Source organism: Phlebotomus papatasi, chromosome 5 (genome assembly GCF_024763615.1).
Source record: "Phlebotomus papatasi isolate M1 chromosome 5, Ppap_2.1, whole genome shotgun sequence".
NCBI lineage: Eukaryota > Metazoa > Arthropoda > Insecta > Diptera > Psychodidae > Phlebotomus > Phlebotomus papatasi.
Window position 1 is genome coordinate 4097043 of NC_077226.1, and position 8770 is coordinate 4105812.

Genomic DNA, 8770 nt, shown 5'->3' on the forward strand with positions numbered 1-8770 from the left:
AGATATCCGTGCAGTGAAACGTGTGAAAAATGAAGTGCGCGGTCATAAATTGCTTCAACTCTAAGCACCGAAATCCCAATGGGGTGACCTTCCACAGGTAAGTTACAATTTTCTTCTTTCTTTTGACGCAGCAATTTTAGTGAAAAATAGTGAGTGAAAGCTTATTTAATTGTGAATGCGTGGGGGTGTAATTTGTTCTAAGCGGCGATTAATATGAATAGAAAAAAATTCTGAAAAATGTGGATACGGTGAAAATCTTCCCGGCCAACATATTCGACAGGATTGTATTTAGGGGTAATTTTGTCTTGCGAAAAAACATCTTCAATTGCTTTTTTTTAAATCAGTGAAAAAATTGTTTGAGCTTATAGAAAATGAGTTTTCGAATAAAAACCAACTCAATATTCGTGTATTTAGGTTTGGTGAATTGACGAAGAGGCTATATTGCACATTTCTTTTTTTTAATAAAACTAAAGAAAATAATTTAAACTAAAGATTAGAAACAAGTGGAAAGTGGGATAAAATAAAATATGCTAAAGAATATCTCTGACTTGTATTTTTGCAATTTTGTTTTGGAATTATTATTTTTTTTAGATTTCCAAGTAACTTGCAAGTTCGGGAAATTCGGGCTACACGTCTAGAGCTCTCTATGTCCCTTGTAGGGAAGGATAAGTATGTGTGCAGCATGCACTTCAGGCCAGAAGATATCAAACAGAAAAATACTTCTAAAACGCAGCGCTTCAAATATGTGCATTTTTTTGGATCCAACTGCTCTTCCGATTGTAAGTATCATTTTTCCTTATTGCGCAAAATGAGCAGAAATTTTATTGAATAAGATAAATGTAAAGATATATAAAGATTTATAACTAATTTAATATAGTAGTTTATATAATATTTGTTTCTGATCTTTTTGTTGAAAAACATGTCATTAAGAAAAACAGAAATCTTACTAATTACCACGTACCTATCAAATTTTGAGAATTTTCTCAGTAATTTTATTCTATGGTTAAATTTATGCATATTTCTCTTCATGATGGAAGAAAGTGGTCTCTTAGACGTGGACGTAGAACAGTATTGCAAATGTCCTATAGGATTGTTCTGATTAGAAATCTCTTAGTTCTTTTAGAAGATCATAGACAAAATAAATAAGCATTTATTTCTCGTATTAAATAAATATTATTTTATATTCAAAATAATAAGAAAATGTAGAGTAAATTGCTACTTTTCTTGAATTTCCTTGAAATCGAAGTCAAAAATTGCTAGTATAATATCGCATGATTTTGATTTTTTTTGCTTTTTTTCTAATAAGAGATGAATCACTAATATGAATCTTCATCCATAAATCTAACTTATTTATACGATATTTTGTTGTGTTCGAGATCTACGAGCGTACTTATATACAGTCCACTTTTTTATAAATTGACAGCACTGTAGTTTTTAAACAGCAAGAGATATCAACTTTAGGTTATCGATGACCCCCCCCCCCCAGAAATCAATGTATTCTAGAGAATTCACTTACCCAATTCACACCCCCCAACCCCTCCATCCCTTTCAAAAAATTACGTTTTTTCTTTATATTTGGCCCTACGGATTCAGATCATTTTCGGTGTGTTTCAGAGCAAGTCCGGGCGAATATTTCGACCAGACACCCAAGACCAGAAAAAATCGCAATCTTGAATTTATTAATGTCAATGATTCTGGAGGGCTTATTTCTCAAACAAATTGGTCGATTTTTGATTTAATTGAAAGGTATCGAAATCCTAAACCCGGCTGCATCGGTCTCAACCGCTAATGAATTGGTAATGTACCGGATTTTGATATATTTCAAAAATATAAATTATCGCAAATTTTTGGTTTTTTTTTTTAATTTCAAATTAAACTTTGATAAATTCGCTTTAAAAAATATCTATGTTTATTTTTCTATAGACTAGAATAAGTCTAGAAAAGTAAAAGTTGCAATTAACATACTTATCTTACCAGTAAATTATTTAATTAAAAGATTAAACTTAGGAAAATCAAAATATATTGCATTTTAATTTGAAAACACTTTGTTGTTCGTCGTAAAATCCTATAGAATCTTAAAGGTTTATATTCATAAGAGCAATTTTATCGCAAAAGTTTCATTCTGTTACCTAAAAAACATCTTATTTATCTTCTAAATTACGATATAGGCATAAAATAGAATCTGTGCAACCTCACATGACTTCATAGTAATATTGTTGGTTCAATGATAACCATTTATATATCGCTCATTGGATTTAAATGGAGTTCATCTCAATCTGTGTCATTTTTCAGGAAACAGTATTAAATATTCAATTCGTTATAAATAAATATCTTACGCAAATTTTTGTACAATAACTGTTTGGTTCTATTCTATTTGTCTGAGCACAATTATAAACATTGAAATTTTCACGTTTTTAACTTATAAAATATGTTCTCTTCTTGTATGTAGTGAAGATGGTCCCTTGTTCTTCCAAAGCTCTATTAAATTTTTCTGAAATAAGAAGAATAGGGGACCAACTAGTGACAGTTGGTTCCCTACCTCACAAAAATGGCGCAAGAAATTCATATTTGTTTCCCTTTACTTCTAATTAATTGTGCATGTATGTAAGAGATTAGAATTGTGAAAAATAGTTCTAACAAAGTAAGTTAGTTCTATATGTTATCTGAAAATTTATTAAATTCTCTTTCTGAGTACATCAAAATCTCAAAATTACAAAAACTCGGGATGACCCCCCTGACCCACTTTAAAATCCAATGATATTAAGTCCAGATTTACACAATAGGAACCGTATAGTATTCATTTAAAAATAAACGCCATATATATTATTCTTACTTCTCCTCTTAGAATTTTTGCCATTCTAAATTTGAAGATTAATTGTATGGAATAGAACAGTCGGTAACTTATCATAAGGAAACAAATTTTGCGATTTTTTTTATAATTAGAATTTTTCTCAATTACTTTACATTGTTTTGTTTTTGACTTGAAATGTTACCGACTTCGAAGTACAAAGATTAGAGATATCAATAGAATGACTAGAATGTAGTGCAATTGCATCATAAATTGAGAAATATATCATTTCACTCATTGCCTACCAATTACACAAGATATTCTTCTGAGAAGTTCCTGAAATAAATTTCCTGATCATAGGACTTAAGGCAGACACAAGCAGATTCTGTTGTTCTTCTTGATGACAATACACAGCTTGGGAGTCATAATTCGAAAATCTACGCTACAATGGTAGAACTCCAAAAGTCATCCGTCAGCGACTACAGTGCTATGGACGATGATTGCGACGAAGTCGAGTGGCTTGAATTCGAAGATGACATATCGGAGCCATGCAATACGGCCAGTGACTCGATAATTATACAACCTCAGAAGGAGCATTTCCATCGTTTAGCTCTGGAGGTTGGTCAGCAACGCTAAGACGGTGGTGGCCGCAAATGTTGCTTTCTGATTAACTTTTCTTTATGTCTGCTTTCAAGAGCACTTGCTCAAAACATGTATTGATATTCAAAATTTGAAAAAAAACTTAAATCATACAACAAAATGCAGCAAGATTTCTGTAAAAAAGAATTGAATATGCAAGTCTTATTGAAAAATCTGATCTGTAACAAATGAACATGATCATAAATATAATCTTAGTTAAAAAAGCTATATATTTTGTTTTCTTTCTCATCCTAAACGAACTTAAGATAAAAATGTGAAATATTTTAAAATATCTTTCTAAAGCCTGTGTTACAAATAGGCCGAACAAAGCTTTGAAGCATTAAATTTTTTTATTTTTAGCTAAATTGAAAAAAGTAAAACGGTGGCAAAACGAGTTGACCCTTTTATATATTTTATAACTAGGGTAAATGTCCTAATTCAAAACCATTTCCTGACGCTTTAACTATGACAGAAGATTCAACACATTAAGTTCATCTTTTTTCTGAAGAGAATTACATAAATTTGCTCCTTGACTCTTCTAGAATGTTATTGTTTAGTCAAAATTCTTTAGATATAATTTGAAAACTTCTTAAATACAAGAAAAATACGCAAACGTAAAATGCTTCTATTGGAAACATATTAATAAAAATGGAGACAAGGAAACTTTCTTAATTGGAGACAAACAGTGTAAGTGAAACCCCGACGAAATGCTTCCAAAACCTTGTTGAGTTGCTCCTGTGTTCAAGATTTGTTATTATTCCTAGTCTTTTCTCTTTCCCCATCTAAAACAATATTAAAATTTCTCAAAACAAATCATATTTCCGGGGTTATTGTGAAAATTATTTAAATTAAGACTTATTTCTTGCTTTCTTCTTAACGATATTTTTTTGATTTTGCTATATACCTTGTACAAGATATCACATCCCAGAAAACAATGTTCATGATGAGAATCAGTCTCTCCTTGGTAACATTGATTCTGTAGTAATGAATGTTTACAAAAATATTTTTTAAACGTTCTAGAAACCACCGTGCTTTGTTATTAAATTGAAACTAACGTATTAAACAAAAATTATAATATTGTATCGATTTTCAACAAAATCTGCACAGAATCTGAATAAAACGATCAAAATTGCTAAACGTTCAGGAACTATGACGATTTTGTATTCAATTTTAACCGTCTTGTGCTGAATCTGTGCGCTTTTTATTTGTAATTTGTCCTTTTTGTGTTGGAGCTATGAGTGCATTGCATACAAGTGAAATCATTTTAAGTTAAGTTGTGCGCAATTTGAACACAATATTAACCTTTTTATGCTGAACCAGTACTGGTTCTGGGACAACCTTTTTCACTTAAGCTGTGCGGGTTTTATGCACAATTATGATCGTTTTTACTTAAGGTTAATTTAAAAGAATATATTGTGACTTTATTCTTTGCGTATTGTGTTTTATCCCTGAAGAACATAAAATCCTTAATTTTTCCTGCACTTCTGGAGTTTTTATTGGCTTTTTCAATACACAAAAACAGATAAATAATTCTTCATCAACTCTTCTATTTGAAACACTATCTTTTAGCTTTAATTTTTGGATAAAGGGTGATAAAAAATATAGAAAATATAGGTATCACTGTATTATATTTGCATTGCAATTATTACAAATATACCAAATAGCAGGTTCTTTTCGTATCATTATATCAAAGTCTCTGAAAAATAATCTATATAATTACTGTAAAACATTATTAAAAAGTATTTTTTTTAGATTTAAAAAATTGATTGATCAAGTCGTGCCATTTTCCTATTTACGAATAGTGAAAAAATCATATTTTTATGTCTCATTACCTTACATGTTTACTAATAACATTAATTTTAATTCTATTTTTCGTTAACGATAAAAAGAATTCAACATGTTGAGGATTTAATATAGAAAACATTCTGAAATATCTATCTGCGAAAGAAGGACGAAGTTCTTTTTAATTAGAAAAAAGTAACGTTTTTTTTTTTACCACGGAGAGTATGTTTTGTGTGTACAAAATCGTTGAATTACTTCACATCTAGGGTAAGTGTGCCAAATTCCGGCCAGCTTACAATTTCGGCCACCTTTTTGTTCCTCAAATTTCCATGAACTTTTTTGTTTTTGCCTACTCTAGAGATTATACAATGCAAAAGAATAACAAAAAATGTAGCTTCGACAAATGAGATGACGTGAAAAAACATTGGAAGAATTACCGAAGCGCAAGGAACTATGAGAATGAGGTGGCCGAAATAGGGCACCAAAGCTATATCTATATTTTTATTCATTTAAAATGTATTAAGAATGATTTTAAAGTAAATAAAGACGGTAAACTCCTTTACAAGATTCCAAGCAACACTCTTTCAGAAGAAAAAAATAAAAATAAATAAATTTGTATTTAAAATATTCCATTACCAATTTGAAACTATGACGCTTGCATGCAACTATGCCGAAATTTGGCACACTTACCCTATGGGTTTTCAAAACGAAATATAGTTCATGGTTTTCCCAAAAAAATGTTTCTTTGATATTTCTTATAAACAATATCAATATTGATATTGCTTACAGAAAATATTCAAAAGATTTAAAAATGCGTAATCTTCCTTTTTTACATTTTACATATTATTTTTACATTTTTACATGTTCTTTACATGTAAAATGTAAAAAATCTTTTTTACTATGTAAAGGCACAACCCTGTTACTGGGTGATTATATTTTGTCCAGTCATAATCGATACATTTTGCCGTACATAATGCCGTGATTATATATAAAATAAAAATTTGTTATATTTTGGATGTAAAAATTCCCCATTCACCCGAATATGTGCCTCTTTTATACGGTTATATAGAAGAAATTTATAAAGTCTTCGCCATTATTTTCGTATAGATATCAGATATCTCTACTCATTTATGGCGATAAATGCTTTTTGGGTATGCTCTCTTGGAAGGAAAATGATATGTAATACGTCTTGAATCTTCTGTCAAAGTTTGAGTCTCTGGAAATTGTTCCAAATTACATCACTTTACCCTAATTGACTTTGCACGAATTCTTAATTGGAAACACGTCCGAGGTCACCTGAATAATACCTCAGCTACCATAAACTTATCTGGGCTTATTACTGTTTTTTTTTTTTTTAAAGAAACACATCCACTTTTCACTATTTACTTATATATTTTCTTGTACACTAAAAATAGATTTAGAGTAGAAAAAAAAAACTAAAACTTTGTAATCCTTCAGCCGTTTTTTTGAATTGCTGCAGCCGTTGAGAATCGTCATCGAAACACACCTGAAAATTTGCTCACCTCGTTTTTATTTGTTATTTTCTTTGTTAAAAGAAAAAATTAATATTATTCACAGGCAATAGCAAATTCTAAGGCGTGCCCGGACTGACGAAGTTACTGGATGGAAGTTTGATGAGAGAATGGCCATGATTGACTATTTCACTTTGGCTTTATATACGCGAAGGTGCGGCCTAAAAGGTGGAGCATTTGGGGTGGTTTTTTCCTTTTTTTTTTTTTGTTTTTTGCTGCGGCTTGCCTCGAACGCGTCCATCTTTACGATTATCTCCACCATTCGCGCAAAAGTCTCCCATAGACACCTTCTATATTGCCTCCAATTTTCCTAATTAATAATGATTTTTCCTTTTACTACGTCTTTTTTTTTCTTTCTTTTTTTCTGTTGTATTTTCTGCATTGTCGCACCGTCAAATAGCCAATCATTCCCCCTTTTTTTTTCCCCGAGTGCGGTATTTTGTCATTTTCCAACGTATCCTCTTGTTTTTGCGGGTCCATAAAAACCATTTTATTGCCATCAATCGCAAACTGCAATGGACCGACTAATTGGTGTCATAATTTGTCGCTTGGAACTAACACGGGGTATCCCTTTTAGCCCCGGCACCACCCTTCCCGCCGGAGTTCTTAATCAAATATTTACCATTTAATCATGCCGGACGACTTAACATAATCTATAAGCGAATCATCTTGGGGGCATCTTCATTGGGGTTTGAGTTGGGACTATAAGTGGGACAATTGAGGCACACCCTCTTTTACTTTAGTTAGATGTTCCAAATGAACAAAAATATATCTAAATCTAATATAAAAGCACACCTTTATGACTTTTCTATTTCTATTATGGACAGCAAAAATATATTAGTAAATAAAATTAATCTATTAAATAAGAAATAGTTATTTTAGGGCCTAAAATAGCCGTCAGCTTAACGTTATTGTGAATGTGATACCTCAACATAAGTACAGTGATTTTTTAAATATAGTTTTAATAATATTTGTAATGAATTCTAAAATGAAAAAAAAAATTAAAAAAAGGGATTATTAAACAGAGAAAAAAAAGATTAAAATTCAATATTTTCTTTATAATTTCAAGTCCTTTTAGGGCTTAAAAAATAATTATGATTTTTTCTTCTTAATATTAGTCCTATAAATAATAAAATTAAGTCGGAACTGAAAATAAGATTTTTTGCGAATAACTTTATATCTTTTTTTTTGTAGAAGCTAGAAGATTAAATTTAACCCTCTAACGGGTAAGACCGCCTCCAGGCGGTCTTCATAAAAATCACATTTACAGCGACAATAGAGGTTTCATTTATTTAAAAGTGCTATACTGTCCTCGGTAATAGTCTTATAAACATCTCTTGAAAGTTTGAACTCATTTTGACTCTTCGTTTTGTTGCTATTCCCAGTTTTGTGTGACAGAGAAAAAGCAACAAAAAATATTTGTGCAAAAAAACTCATTTCCAATCAAGGGCGTACCCAGGATTTCAGTTAGGGGGGGGGGGCTAAGTCACAAATATTGTTGGCGGGGGTGGGGTACATAATTTTTATCTTGAAAAAAAAAAACTGAAAAAATAAAAAGAAAAATAAAATGAGACAAAAAGTATCTATATATACAAACTGGTCCTACTTTTAACGAGAGATTAGCCTATGCCCAATTTGTCGGTATTGGTTAAGGAACGATCATCAGTATTCCTCAGACCAGTGCACTGTCTCCCTAATTATTGGTCAAAAATAAAATTAATTTTTTAGAAATTATTCGCAAACTTTTCACCAAATTACTACAGCAAGGATTCATTCCGTTAGTTCATATTTAATCTATAGAATCAACTATCTAAGAAACATCAGGTAAAGTCCCTTTCGATCCGTAGAACACAGTGCATTTTTACTATTACACCTATCTTTATTCATTTCTGATAATAATAAGCATACAAAAACGTTAAATAGTTTTAGAGGATGAATTAAACTAGTCCTCGAACGAAGGATTTTGTGTTTACTTGATCATAACTTATAGGACTGCTCCGACTCATTAGCTAACAGGACATATTTGGTT

The 8770-nt window shown here is 30.9% G+C and overlaps 1 long non-coding RNA gene across 1 annotated transcript; it reads left to right on the forward strand.

Annotated features, from left to right (window-relative positions):
• LOC129808825 (uncharacterized) lies at positions 1 to 3198 on the forward strand. The gene is made up of 3 exons (XR_008752466.1): positions 1 to 97; positions 592 to 779; positions 3149 to 3198. It is a non-coding gene; the product is annotated as an uncharacterized LOC129808825 (long non-coding RNA).
• The last annotated feature ends 5572 nt before the right edge of the window (positions 3199 to 8770 follow it).